Source organism: Salmo trutta, chromosome 32 (genome assembly GCF_901001165.1).
Source record: "Salmo trutta chromosome 32, fSalTru1.1, whole genome shotgun sequence".
Classification (NCBI taxonomy): Eukaryota; Metazoa; Chordata; class Actinopteri; order Salmoniformes; family Salmonidae; genus Salmo; species Salmo trutta.
The window spans coordinates 42991566-43007546 of NC_042988.1; the positions used below are offsets into that span (position 1 = coordinate 42991566).

At 40.9% G+C, this 15981-nt stretch overlaps 1 protein-coding gene and 1 long non-coding RNA gene across 2 annotated transcripts in view; both read left to right on the top strand.

Moving 5' to 3' along the window:
• LOC115171939 (NLR family CARD domain-containing protein 3-like) overlaps nt 1–15981 on the top strand; it is a 1137260-nt gene that overhangs the window by 725304 nt on the left and 395975 nt on the right. The gene's annotated exons all lie outside the window — the stretch shown is intronic.
• Nucleotides 4004–6077, top strand: LOC115171955 (uncharacterized). Its single transcript, XR_003871305.1, has 3 exons — nt 4004–4060; nt 5609–5725; nt 6025–6077. It is a non-coding gene; the product is annotated as an uncharacterized LOC115171955 (long non-coding RNA).

A 15981-nucleotide genomic window follows, 5' to 3' on the forward strand; every position in this document is an offset into this window, starting at 1 on the left:
TCTACTGTAGCCTATTAATCTTTATGCCTATCTAGGCTACTGTAGCCTATTAATCTGTATGCCTATCTAGGCTACTGTAGCCTATTAATCTTTATGCCTATCTAGTCTACTGTAGCCTATTAATCTGTATGCCTATCTAGTCTACTGTAGCCTATTAATCTGTATGCCTATCTAGTCTACTGTAGCCTATTAATCTGTATGCCTACCTAGGCTACTGTAGCCTATTAATCTGTATGCCTATCTAGTCTACTGTAGCCTATTAATCTTTATGCCTACCTAGGCTACTGTAGCCTATTAATCTGTATGCCTATCTAGTCTACTGTAGCCTATTAATCTGTATGCCTATCTAGGCTACTGTACCCTATTAATCTTTATGCCTATCTAGGCTACTGTAGCCTATTAATCTGTATGCCTATCTAGGCTACTGTAGCCTATTAATCTTTATGCCTATCTAGGCTACTGTAGCCTATTAATCTTTATGCCTACCTAGGCTACTGTAGCCTATTAATCTGTATGCCTATCTAGGCTACTGTAGCCTATTAATCTGTATGCCTATCTAGGCTACTGTAGCCTATTAATCTGTATGCCTATCTAGGCTACTGTAGCCTATTAATCTTTATGCCTATCTAGGCTACTGTAGCCTATTAATCTGTATGCCTATCTAGGCTACTGTAGCCTTTTAATCTGTATGCCTATCTAGGCTACTGTAGCCTATTAATCTGTATGCCTATCTAGTCTACTGTGGCCTATTAATCTGTATGCCTATCTAGGCTACTGTAGCCTATTAATCTGTATGCCTATCTAGTCTACTGTAGCCTATTAATCTGTATGCCTATCTAGTCTACTGTAGCCTATTAATCTGTATGCCTATCTAGTCTACTGTAGCCTATTAATCTTTATGCCTATCTAGGCTACTGTAGCCTATTAATCTTTATGCCTACCTAGGCTACTGTAACCTACCATTTAATACTATAAATATGTTGAAATGACTGGAGTCATTGCAAATCATTTTGTGCCACTTGTGTAGCCAACCTGGAGCTGGTAAACGGATTTAATAAATTGCCTGTAACTTCAGTTTATTGTTGTTGTAGCCTTGTGTTATTATGCAACTATTAATGTCCATGTTGAGTTAATTCAATTGGAAGTTACCAGGTGTGACCATGGTAACAGTTCTATCTCAATGGCTGATCAGATGTTAGAATGCATTAGATTGAAGGTAACAGTTCAATCTCAATGGCTGATCAGATGTTACAATGCATTAGATTGAAGGTAACAGTTCTATCTCAATGGCTGATCAGATGTTAGAATGCATTAGATTGAAGGTAACAGTTCTATCTCAATGGCTGATCAGATGTTAGAATGCATTAGATTGAAGGTAACAGTTCTATCTCAATGGCTGATCAGATGTTAGAATGCATTAGATTGAAGGTAACAGTTCTGTCTCAATGGCTGATCAGATGTTAGAATGCATTAGATTGAAGGTAACAGTTCTGTCTCAATGGCTGATCAGATGTTAGAATGCATTAGATTGAAGGTAACAGTCAGATTCAGTTCATTACCATAATATTAATATTTGTTTCATAGACCTGTTCAGTGCATTACCATAGTATTAATATTAGATTCATAGACCTGTTCAGTTCATTACCATAGTATTAATATTAGATTCATAGACCTGTTCAGTTCATAACCATAGTATTAATATTAGATTCATAGACCTGTTCAGTTCATTACCATAGTATTATTATTAGATTCATAGACCTGTTCAGTTCATTACCATAGTATTAATATTAGATTCATAGACCTGTTCAGTTCATAATCATAGTATTAATATTAGATTAATTGATTCAAATTACGACCCCATCCTCAGTAGCCCATTGCAGCAGGCTACTGGGCAACAGAAGCACTTCTTACCTCTAAATCGCCTTCCTATTCATGTTAAATAAATTAATCTGTCAATTTGAACTAAGCAAGCTGCTAAACCCTCTTGCCCAGGCTACTGTAGGTTATCTGAATGTTTACATTTTATTTAACCTTTATTTAACTAGGCAAGTCAGTTAATAATAAATTCTTATTTACAATGATGGCCTACTGGGGAACACAGTGGGTTAACTGCCTTGTTCAGGGGCAGAATTACAGATTTTTACCTTGTCAGCTCTAGGATTCAATCCTGCAACCTTTCGGTTACTGCCCCAATGCTCTAACCACTAGGCTACCTGCTGCCCCAACGCTCTAACCACTAGGCTACCTGCCGCCCCAACGCTCTAACCACTAGGCTACCTGCCGCCCCAACGCTCTAACCACTAGGCTACCCTGCCGCCCCAGCGCTCTAACCACTAGGCTACCTGCCGCCCCAACGCTCTAACCACTAGGCTACCTGCCGCCCCAACGCTCTAACCACTAGGCTACCTGCCGCTCTAACCACTAGGCTACCTGCTGCCCCAACGCTCTAACCACTAGGCTACCTGCCGCCCCCACACTCTAACCACTAGGCTACCTGCCGCCCCAACGCTCTAACCACTAGGCTACCTGCCGCCCCAACGCTCTAACCACTAGGCTACCTGCCGCCCCTACACTCTAACCACTAGGCTACCTGCCGCTCCAACGCTCTAACCACTAGGCTACCTGCCGTCCCTCCACTCTAACCACTAGGCTACCTGCCGCCCCAGCGCTCTAACCACTAGGCTACCTGCCGCCCCAACGCTCTAACCACTAGGCTACCTGCCGCCCCAACGCTCTAACCACTAGGCTACCTGCCGCTCTAACCACTAGGCTACCTGCCGCCCCAACGCTCTAACCACTAGGCTATCTGCTGCCCAAACGCTCTAACCACTAGGCTACCTGCCTCCCCAACGCTCTAACCACTAGGCTACCTGCCTCCCCAACGCTCTAACCACTAGGCTACCTGCCGCCCCAACGCTCTAACCACTAGGCTACCTGCCGCCCCAACGCTCTAACCACTAGGCTATCTGCTGCCCAAACGCTCTAACCACTAGGCTACCTGCCTCCCCAACGCTCTAACCACTAGGCTACCTGCCGCCCCAACGCTCTAACCACTAGGCTACCTGCCGCCCCAAAATAAGATGTAGCCTATCAGGGGCTATTAGTTACTTTTCAGGCCTTGTGGGCAGGTTTTGAGTAGTCATTGGGCTAGAAAAAGTAATTAAATTAAATTACCTGACTGTTTGGATGTGTCTGTTAGTAAACAGTTTTATTTCTAAGAGATAATGAATAAAATAATTAGTTTTCACTGTGTTAACCACAACCAACATGCTGGATCTCTGTTTAGTTGTCACTGTGTTAATCACAACCAACATGCTGGATCTCTGTTTAGTTGTCACTGTGTTGACCACAATCAACATGTTGGATCTCTGTTTAGTTGTTACTGTGTTAACCACAACCAATATGTTGGATCTCTGTTTAGTTGTCACTGTGTTGACCACAACCAACATGTTGGATCTCTGTTTAGTTGTCACTGTGTTAACCACAACCAACATGCTGGATCTCTGTTTAGTTGTCACTGTGTTAACCACAACCAACATGCTGGATCTCTGTTTAGTTGTCACTGTGTTAACCACAACCAACATGCTGGATCTCTGTTTAGTTGTCACTGTGTTAACCACAACCAACATGCTGGATCTCTGTTTAGTTGTCACTGTGTTAACCACAACCAACATGCTGGATCTCTGTTTAGTTGTCACTGTGTTAACCACAACCAACATGCTGGATCTCTGTTTAGTTGTCAGTGTGTTAACCACAACCAGCATGCTGGATCTCTGTTTAGTTGTCACTGTGTTAACCACAACCAACATGTTGGATCTCTGTTTAGTTGTCACTGTGTTAACCACAACCAGCATGCTGGATCTCTGTTTAGTTGTCACTGTGTTAACCACAACCAACATGCTGGATCTCTGTTTAGTTGTCACTGTGTTAACCACAACCAACATGCTGGATCTCTGTTTAGGCCTCAGTGCTCTAAAATGAGTCTCTCTGTGGAGAGAGAGGAGGGGGGCCCTGCCTCTAAAATGCATCTCTCTGGGGGACATGACACCAAAGCTAAGAGGTGAGATGACAATATTTTTTAACAGTGTATATTCTAAAACGTTTTTTTTATTCAGAAATTATTGCTTATGGGTACATTCTATACAACTGTTCTACATTTTAGATGTGTATGAAAATGTGTTTTTTTGCAAAATGCTATATGTCCATTGATTAGCTGAAATGGGATGTTGGTATCCAGTATATTTGACTGTGATATGTGGTTGTCTCACCTAGATATCTATATATCCACCTAGATATCTATATGTCCATTGTTTAGCTGGAATGGGATGTTGGTATCCAGTATATTTGACTGTGATATGTGGTACCACCTAGATATCTATATGTCCATTGTTTAGCTGGAATGGGATGTTGGTATCCAGTATATTTGACTGTGATATGTGGTACCACCTAGATATCTATATGTCCATTGATTAGCTTGAATGGGATGTTGGTATCCAGTATATTTGACTGTGATATGTGGTACCACCTAGATATCTATATATCCATTGATTAGCTGGAATGGGATGTTGGTATCCAGTATATTTGACTGTGATATGTGGTACCACCTAGATATCTATATATCCATTGTTTAGCAGGAATGGGATGTTGGTATCCAGTATATCTGACTGTGATATGTGGTACCACCTAGATATCTATATATCCATTGATTAGCTGGAATGGGATGTTGGTATCCAGTATATTTGACTGTGATATGTGGTACCACCTAGATATCTATATATCCATTGATTAGCTGGAATGGGATGTTGGTATCCAGTATATTTGACTGTGATATGTGGTACCACCTAGATATCTATATATCCATTGTTTAGCAGGAATGGGATGTTGGTATCCAGTATATCTGACTGTGATATGTGGTACCACCTAGATATCTATATATCCATTGATTAGCTGGAATGGGATGTTGGTATCCAGTATATTTGACTGTGATATGTGGTACCACCTAGATATCTATATATCCATTGTTTAGCAGGAATGGGATGTTGGTATCCAGTATATTTGACTGTGATATGTGGTACCACCTAGATATCTATATATCCATTGTTTAGCAGGAATGGGATGTTGGTATCCTGTATATCTGACTGTGATATGTGGTACCACCTAGATATCTATATATCCATTGTTTAGCAGGAATGGAATGTTTGTATTCTGTATATTTGACTGTGATACTGTATGTGGTTGTCTCACCTAGATATCTATATATGAATGCACTTACAGATGCCATATCTTAATTTGACCCAGTTTCTCACAGCAGGAAAATAACAGCAAATGTGCATTTTTATTTGGATAACAATTCAGGGACGTTTTTTTTGGAGTTGATCCATTTTTCATTAGGGCAAATCAAGTCTGGCATTTTAAAGTGTAAATTACCCACTTTAGAAGCCTTTATAAAGAATTGTAGTCATTTAATACTTTCTATAAACAATAAAAGATAATTTACCAACATTTCTGAAAATGATATATAGTGTTTTGGAATGAAACTGTTCTTATGTTTCCCCATCTGAGCTCAGAGTAGATGAGAGATGTAATGTTTGTCTCTGTTGTGTTGAAGCCCAATCAAGCAGGAGAGACCAGCCTCCCCTGTATCCAGCTGTGTGTACATGAAGAGTGACAAGTCTATGGAGCAACCTATAGAGTTTAGAAAGGGAGACTTTTCTACTGAACAAAGGTAAGAAGAACTCATGGGTCATGGTCAGTGAGTTAAACAACACTGTCTCTTGTCATTTCTCCTCTCCCATTTTCCCATTTATGTTGTTGTTTTCGTAATCCATAGGCTAATCCTTTTATCCATTTCCATAGTCCTAAAACAATATTAAACAAACACAACATTCCCTCCCTCCCTGTGTGTGTGTGTGTGTGTGTGTGTGTGTGTGTGTGTGTGTGTGTGTGTGTGTGTGTGTGTGTGTGTGTGTGTGTGTGTGTGTGTGTGTGTGTGTGTGTGTGTGTGTGTGTGTGTTTTGTCCACAGAAACCAACAGGAGAGATCAGAGTCAGAGATTCTCAGTGGTCAGTCTTCCCAGAGTCATCAAACAGACCTGGCCTCCATATTCAGTGTATGTGGTCCTGTTATGTACATTTGTTTTTGTTTACCTTAAGTAAAGTTGATCTGTCAATCATTCATTAATGTGTTAATGAGAAAGCATTTATTCTCTGTCTTAACTTATTTACTTGATTTATTTCAGTTGCTTGAAGAGAATATTAAGACATTTGTGAAGAACGAGCTGAAGATGTTCAAGAGGATTCTTAGTCCAGAGCTCCCAGAAGGCTTTGAGAGTCAGAAGCAGGATAAGGAAGTGGTGGACACTGAAGATGAGAAGCAGGAGACCAGTGCCAGAGAGGGGGCTCTGAAGATCACACTGCACGTCCTGAGGAAAATGAACCAGAAGGAGCTTGCTGACACACTGGAGAAATGTAAGATCTGTCTGCCTCATGTTGAATGCTGTTTTATAACATTTAAAAGCTGTAGCTAAAGTACAGCTAAAGTAGCTGTGTAACTCAATTACATTGTAGCAGCCTTAACACAACACCTAGTGACCTCATCAAGTAGCAGCAGGGATGTGTTGTGGTGATTCATTTAGAGAGAGAGAGAGAGAAAACATTAATAATACCATCAATAATACCAATAATAATATAATCAGTCACACCAGTCTGTAATGCATTATGAAAACATTTACACATTTATACAGTCAGTTAAGAGAATGAATTCTTATAATTATAAACTTTATAACAGTCCTACAATACTGTAGTTATTAAAACAGATGTAATATTAATATCCTCTGTGTTATTTCTAGATTCAGATGAGCTTGCTGTGATTTGCCAACGTGAACTCAAATCTAATCTAAAGAAGAAGTTTCAATGTGTATTTGAGGGGATCGCTAAACAAGGAAACCCAACACTTCTCAATAAGATCTACACAGAGCTCTACATCACAGAGGGTGGAACAGGAGAGGTCAATAATGAACATGAGCTGAGACAGATTGAGACAACAACCAGGAAACAAGCAAGACCAGAGACTGCAATCAAATGTAACGACATCTTCAAACCCTTAACTGGACAAGACAAACTTATCAGAACTGTGCTGACAAAGGGAGTTGCTGGCATTGGAAAAACAGTCTCTGTGCAGAAGTTCATTCTGGACTGGGCTGAAGGAAAAGCAAATCAGGATGTCCAATTTGTATTTTCATTCCCTTTTCGGGAGCTGAATTTGATGAAAGAGGACGAACACACTTTCATTGAACTTCTCAATCACTTCTCAATGGAAACGAAACAATCAAGAATCTCCAACTATGACAAGCACAAAGTTCTGTTCATCTTTGATGGTCTGGATGAGTGCCGACTGCCCCTAGACTTCCAGAAGAACAAGATATGTTGTGACGTCACAAAGTCAACCTCAGTGGACGTTCTGATGACAAATCTCATCAAGGGAAATCTGCTTCCATCTGCTCTCCTCTGGATAACTACCCGACCTGCAGCAGCCAATAAGATCCCTTCATGGTGTGTTGACCAGGTGGCAGAGGTACGAGGGTTCAATGACCCACAGAAGGAGGAGTACTTCAGGAAGAGATTCAGTGATGAGGACCTGGCCAGCAGAATCATCTCACACATAAAGACATCAAGGAGCCTCCATATCATGTGCCACATTCCAGTCTTCTGTTGGATTTCTGCAACAGTCCTTGAACACATGCTGAAACATAAGAGAGAAGAGATGCCCAAGACTCTGACTGAGATGTACGCACACCTTGTGGTGTTTCATACCAAACAGAAGAATGAAAAGTATCTTCGGAAAGAAGAGACAGGTCCACACTGGAATAAAGAGAGCATTCTGTCACTGGGAAAACTGGCTTTTCAGCAGCTTCTGAATGGCAATCTGATTTTCTATGAAGAAGACCTGAAAGAGGCTGGCATTGATGTCAATGAGGCCTCAGTGTACTCAGGATTGTGTACACAGCTCTTTAAAGAGGAATGTGGGCTGTACCAGGACAAGGTGTACTGCTTTGTTCATCTGAGCATTCAGGAGTTTCTGGCTGCTGTATATGTGTTCCTCTCATTCATGAACAACAATGAGAATCTAATGGACAAACTGAAAACAAAAGACGAGCCTGAAGTTACTGTCTACAAGAGTGCTGTGGATAAAGCCTTACAAAGTGAGACTGGAAACCTGGACCTTTTCCTCCGCTTCCTTCTGGGCCTCTCACTGGAGTCCAATCAGAAATACTTACGAGGTCTACTGACAAAGACAAGCAGCTCACAGAGTCATGAAGAAACAGTCAAGTACATCAAGGAGAAGATCGGGGAGAATCCCTCTCCAGAGAGGAGCATCAATCTGTTCCACTGTCTGAATGAGCTGAATGACCATTCTCTAGTGGAGGAGATCCAAAGCTACCTGAGATCAGGAAGTCTCTCAAAACCCAAACTGTCACCTGCACAGTGGTCAGCTCTGGTCTTTGTGTTGCTGACTTCAGAAAAGGAGCTGGATGTGTTTGACCTGAAGAAATACTCCAGATCAGAGGAAGGTCTTCTGAGGTTGCTGCCAGTGGTCAAAGCCTCCAGAGCTGTTCTGTGAGTACATAAAATGACATATAAGAACTAATCATCAGGAAGAAATATTCTGTTTAGATAAAAATATGTATTTTAATATGTATAATATATTATGTTGAATAACATATTGAAGAAATGCTTTAATTTTCACATTAGTATAACAATATGACCATACAATTCTAGGAGACAGAAGATGAATCTATATGCTGTTTGAGAGAATAAACCAAATGAATCTGCCATTGTCCTTCTACACTACTTGATAATTTAACAGTGTGTTTGTGAAGTCATGATGATCTCTTTGCAGGCTGTCAGGCTGTGGAGTCACAGAGGAAGGCTGTGCTTCTCTGGTCTCAGCTCTGACGTCAAACCCCTCACACCTGAGAGAGCTGGACCTGAGTAACAATGACCTGAAGGATTCAGGAGTGAAGCTGCTCTCTGCTGGACTGGGGAATCCCCACTGTAAACTGGAGACTCTGAGGTCAGTATTCCTGTAGTTGGTCAACAAGTGATAACTGTTCACCAGATCCACATGTGTTTACCAGACACACATAGTCCACACCATATGTGTTTGGACAGTGAAGCTTAGAGTTTTACATGTGGTGCTATGCTCCAGCATTTTGGATTTGATATAGAATGTTTCGTATTTTTGAGAGTATTCATGTTTTACCATTTAGAAATGAAAGAATTTTATGTACAGTGGCTTGCAAAAGTATTCACCCCCTTGGCATTTCTCCTATTTTGTTGCCTACCTGGTTAAATAAAGGTGAAATAAATAAAACTACCTGTAATTAAAATAGATTTTAGGGGGGTCTGTATCATTTGATGTACACAACATGCCTACCACTTTGAAGATACAGAATAATTTTTGTTGTGAAACAAACAAGAAATAAGAAAAATAACTTGAGCGTGCATAACTATTCACCCCCCCCCCCCCCCCCCCCCCAAGTCAATACTTTGTAGAGCCACCTTTTGCAGCATTTACAGCTGCATGTCTCGGGGGATGTCTCTATAACCTTGGCACATTTAGCCACTGGGATTTATGACAATTTTTCAAGGCAAAACTGCTCCAGCTCCTTCACGTTGGATGGGTTCCACTGGTGTACAGCAATCTGTAAGTCATTCCACAGATTCTCAATTGGATTGAGGTCTATGCTTTGACTTGACCATTCCAAGACATTTACATTTTTCACCTTAAACCACTCGAGTGTTGCTTTAGCAGTCTAAATCTCTGGAAGTCTGAAACAGGTTTCCCTCAAGAATTTCACAGTATTTAGCCCCATCCATCCATCCTTCAATTCTGACCAGTTCCCCGGTCCCTGCCAATGAAAAACATCCCTACAGCATGATGCTGCTGGGGATGGTGTTTTCGGGGTGATGAGAGGTGTTGGGTTTGCGCCAGACATAGTGTTTTCCTAGATGGCCAAAAAACTGAATTTTAGTCTCATCTGACCAGAGTACCGTCTTCCATATGTTTGGGGAGTCTCCCACATGCCTTTGGGTGAACACCAAACATGTTTGCTTATTTGTTTCTTTAAGCAATGGCTTTTTTTCTGGCCACTCTTCCATAAATCCCAGCTCTGTGTAGTGTATGGCTTAAAGTGGTCCTATGGACAGATACTCCAATCTCTGCTGTGGAGCATTGCAGCTCCTTCAGGGTTATCTTTGCCTCTCTGATTAATGCCCTCCTTGCCTGGTCTGTGAGTTTTGGTGGGCGGCCCTGTCTTGGCAGGTTTGTTGTGGTGCCATATTCTTTCCATTTTTTAATAATGGATTTAATGGTGCTCCGTGGGATGTTCAAAGTCTGATATTTTTTTATAACCCAACCCTGATCTGTACTTCTCCACAACTTTGTCCCTGACCTGTTTGGAGAGCTCCTTGGTCTTCATGGTACCGCTTGCTTGGTGGTGCCCCTTGCTTAGTGGTGCTAAAGACTCTGGGTCCTTTCAGAACAGGTATATATATACTGAGATCATGTGACAGATCATGTGACACTTAGATTGCACACAAGTGGACAATATTTAACTTCTCTAGGGCCAGTGGGACGATTTCGTCCCACCTACGTAACAGCCAGTGGAATCCCGTGGCGCGTTATTCAAATACCTTAGAAATGCTATTACTTCAATTTCTCAAACATATGACTATTTTACACCATTTTAAAGACAAGACTCTCGTTAATCTAACCACACTGTCCGATTTCAAAAAGGCTTTACAACGAAAGCAAAACATTAGATTATGTCAGCAGAGTACCCAGCCAGAAATAATCAGAGACCCATTTTTCAAGCTAGCATAGAATGTCACATAAACCCAAATCACAGCTAAATGCAGCACTAACCTTTGATCTTCATCAGATGAAAATCTTAGGACATTATGTTATACAATACATGCATGTTTTGTTCAATCAAGTTCATATTTATATCAAAAACCAGCTTTTTACATTAGCATGTGACATTCAGAACTAGCATACCCCCCGCAAACTTCCGGTGAATTTACTAAATTACTCACGATAAACGTTCACAAAAAACATAACAATTATTTTAAGAATTATAGATACAGAACTCCTCTATGCACTCGCTATGTCCGATTTTAAAATAGCTTTTCGGTGAAAAGCACATTTTGCAATATTCTAAGTAGATAGCCCGGCATCACAGGGCTAGCTATTTAGACACCCAGCAAGTTTAGCCCTCACCAAAGTCAGATTTACTCTAAGAAAAATGTTATTACCTTTGCTGTTCTTCGTCAGAATGCACTCCCAGGACTGCTACTTCAATAACAAATGTTGGTTAGTTTCAAAATAATCCATAGTTATATCCAAATAGTGGCATTTTGTTCGTGCGTTCAAGACACTATCCGAAAGGGTAAAGAAGGGTGACGCGCCCGACACGTTTCGTGACAAAAAAAATCTAAATATTCCATTACCGTACTTCGAAGCATGTCAACCGCTGTTTAAAATCAATTTTGATGCCATTTTTCTCGTAAAAAAGCGATAATATTCCGACCAGGACATCGTGTTTTAGTACAAAGAGAGACCACTTACCAAAGGCGCTAATGTTTTTCAGCCAGGGGCTGCCTCGACATCATTCAGCTTTTTCCCGGGTTCTGAGAGCCTATGGGAGCCGTAGGAAGTGTCACGTTACAGCAAAGATCCTAAGTTTTCAATAAACAGAGTCAAGAAGCTCAAGGAATGGTCAGAGAGGGCACTTCCTGTGCAGAATCTTCTCAGGTTTGTGCCTGCCATATGAGTTCTGTTATACTCACAGACACCATTCAAACAGTTTTAGAAACTTTAGGGTGTTTTCTATTCAAAGCCAATAATTATATGCATATTCTAGTTTCTGGTCAGTAGTAATAACCAGATTAAATCGGGTACGTTTTTTATCCGGCCGTGTAAATACTGCCCCCTAGCCCTAACATGTTAACTAATTATGTGACTTCTGAAGGTAATTGGTTGCACCAGATATTATTTATGGGCTTCACAGCAAAGCGGGTGAATACATATGCACGCACAACTTTTCTGTTTTACATTTTATTTACATTTTTTAAACAAGTTATACTTTTCTTTCTCTTGACCAATTTGGACTATTTTGTGTATGTCCATTATATGAAATCCAAATAAAATCAATTTAAATGACATGTTGTAATGCAACAAAATAGGAAAAACACCAAGGGAGATGAATACTTTTGCAAGGCACTGTAGTTCTCCTATTTGAAGAAGTCTTAATTATTTGCACAAATTCACTTATATTGTATTAAAGTAGTCATAAGTTTAGTATTTGGTCCCATATTCCATGCCTGCAGTGATTACAGCAAGCTTGTGATTCTACTAACTTGTTGAATGCATTTGCAGTTTGTCTTGGTTGTGTTTCGGATGATGTTTTTCCTAAGAGAAACTGAATGGTGAATAATGTCCTGTCATTTTGGAGTCACTTCACTTGTATTGTCAGTAAGAATAGAAGATGTCTCTGAACACTTCTACATTCATGTGGATGCTACCATGATTATGAATAATCATGAATGAATTGCGAATAATGATGAATGAGAAAGTTACAGAGGCACAAAGATCAGACCCCCTCTGTTATTGGTAATGGTGAGAGGTTAGCATGTTTTGTTGTATCCTCTGTTGTTGGTAATGGTGAGAGGTTCGCATGTTTTGTTGCAGCCTCTGTTATTGGTAATGGTGAGAGGTTAGCATGTTTTGTTGCAGCCTCTGTTATTGGTAATGGTGAGAGGTTAGCATGTTTTGTTGCAGCCTCTGTTATTGGTAATGGTGAGAGGTTAGCATGTTTTGTTGTAGCCTCTGTTATTGGTAATGGTGAGAGGTTAGCATGTTTTGTTGTAGCCTCTGTTATTGGTAATGGTGAGAGGTTAGCATGTTTTGTTGTATCCGCTGTTATTGGTAATGGTGAGAGGTTAGCATGTTTTGTTTTAGCCTCTGTTATTGGTAATGGTGAGAGGTTAGCATGTTTTGTTGTAGCCTCTGTTATTAGTAATGGTGAGAGGTTAGCATGTTTTGTTGTAGTCTCTGTTATTGGTAATGGTGAGAGGTTAGCATGTTTTGTTGTGGCCTCTGTTATTGGTAATGGTGAGAGGTTAGCATGTTTTGTTGTGGCCTCTGTGTAACCTTCTCACTCATTCTGATTCATGATTTATTCATGATTTTTCTTAATCATGGCATCATCAGAATTTCATTTTTAATCGTGAATCACATACAGTTGAAGTCGGAAGTTTACATACACTTAGGTTGGAGTCATTAAAACGTGTTTTTGAACCTCTCCACAGATGTCTTGTTAACAAAATATAGTTTTGGCAAGTCGGTTAGGACATCTACTTTGTGCATGACACAAATAATTTTTGAAACAATTGTTTACAGACACATTTTTTCACTTATAATTCACTGTATCACAATTCCAGTGGGTCAGAAGTTTACATACACTAAGTTGACTGTGCCTTTAAACAGCATGGAAAATTCCAGAAAATTATGTTATGGCTTTAGAAGCATCTGTTAGGCTAATTGACATCATTTGGATGTATTTCAAGGCCTACCTTCAAACTCTTTTTAGGGAAGTTAGAAACCAATACACACAGGCAGTTAGAAACGCCAAGGCTAGCTTTTTCAAACAGAAATTTGCTTCGTGCAACTCCAACTCTAAAAAGTTCTGGGACATTGTAAAGTCCATGGAGAATAAGAACACCTCCTCCCAACTGCCCACTGCACTGAGGATAGGAAACTCTGTCACCACCGATAAGCCCACTATAATTGAGAATTTCAATAAGCATTTTTCTACGGCTGGCCATGCTTTCCACCTAACTACCCCTACTGCATTCAACAGCACTGCACCCCCCACAGCTACTCGCCCAAGCCTCCCCCATTTCTCCTTCTCCCAAATCCATTCAGCTGATGTTCTGAAAGAGCTGCAAAATCTGGACCCCTACAAATCAGCTGGGCTTGACAATCTGGACCCTTTCTTTCTAAAATTATCTGCCGAAATTATTGCAACCCCTATTACTAGCCTGTTCAACCTCTCTTTCGTGTCGTCTGAGATTCCCATAGATTGGAAAGCAGCTGCTGTCATCCCCCTCTTCAAAGGAGGTGACACTCTTGACCCAAGTTGCTACAGACCTATATCCATCCTACCCTGCCTTTCTAAGGTCTTCGAAAGCCAAGTCAACAAACAGATTACCGACTATTTTGAATCCCACCGCACCCTCTCCGCTATGCAATCTGGTTTCAGAGCTGGTCATGGGTGCACCTCAGCCACGCTCAAGGTCCTAAACGACATCGTAACCGCCATCGATAAGAAACATTACTGTGCTGCCGTATTCATTGACCTGGCCAAAGCTTTTGACTCTGTTAATCACCACATCCTCATCGGCAGACTTAGTAGCCTTGGTTTCTCAAACGATTGCGTCGCCTGGTTCACCAACTACTTCTCTGACAGAGTTCAGTGTGTCAAATCGGAGGGCCTACTGTCTGGACCTCTGGCAGTCTCTATGGGGGTACCACAGGGTTCAATTCTTGGGCCAACTCTTTTCTCTGTATACATAAATGATGTCGCTCTTGCTGCTGGTGAATCTCTGATCCACCTCTACGCAGACGACACCATTCTGTATACTTCTGGCCCTTCTTTGGACACTGTGTTAACAACCCTCCAGACGAGCTTCAATGCCATTCAACTCTCCTTCCGTGGTCTCCAACTGCTCCTAAACACAAGTAAAACTAAATGTATGCTCTTCAACCGATCGCTGCCTGCACCTGCCCGCCCATCCAGCATCACTTCTCTGGACGGTTCTAACTTAGAATTTGTGGACAACTACAAATACCTAGGTGTCTGGTTAGACTGTAAACTCTCCTTCCAGACTCACATCAATCATCTCCAATCCAAAGTGAAATCTAGAATTGGCTTCCTATTTCGCAACAAAGCATCCTTCACTCATGCTGCCAAACATACCCTCGTAAAACTGACCATCCTACCAATCCTCGACTTCGGCGATGTCATTTACAAAATAGCCTCCAATACCCTACTCAACAAGCTGGATGCAGTCTATCACAGTGCCATCCGTTTTGTCACCAAAGCCCCATATACAACCCACCACTGCGACCTGTATGCTCTCGTTGGCTGGCCTTCACTTCATCATCGTCGCCAAACACATTGGCTCCAGGTCATCTACAAGACCCTGCTAGGTAAAGTCCCCCCTTATCTCCGCTCACTGGTCACCATAGCAGCACCCACCTGTAGCACGCGCTCCAGCAGGTATATCTCTCTGGTCACCCCTAAAGCCAACTCCTCCTTTGGTCGTCTCTCCTTCCAGTTCTCAGCTGCCAATGATTGGAACGAACTACAAAAATCTCTAAAACTGGAAACACTTATCTCCCTCACTAGCTTTAAGCACCAGCTGTCAGAGCAGCTCACAGATCTCTGCACCTGTACATAGCCCATCTTTAATTGAGCCCAAACTACTACCTTTTCCCCTACTGTATTTATTTATTTTATTTATTTTGCTCCTTTGCACCATATTATTTATATTTATATTTTAACTTTAACTTTCTTCAAACTACAAATCTACCATTCCAGTGTTTTTTTTTTCTTGCCATACTTTATTTACTTTGCCACCATGGCATTTTTTTGCTTTTACCTCCATTATCTCACATCATTTGCTCACATTGTATATAGTCTTATTTTTTTTTTTTCTACTGCATCATTGATTGTATGTTGTTTTACTCCATGTGTAACTCTGTGTTTTTGTATGTTGTCGAACTGCTTTGCTTTATCTTGGCCAGGTCGCAATTGTAAATGAGAACTTGTTCTCAACTTGCCTACCTGGTTAAATAAAGGTGAAATAAATAAAATAAATAAATAAATAAATAAATAAAAAACTCAGTGCCTCTTTG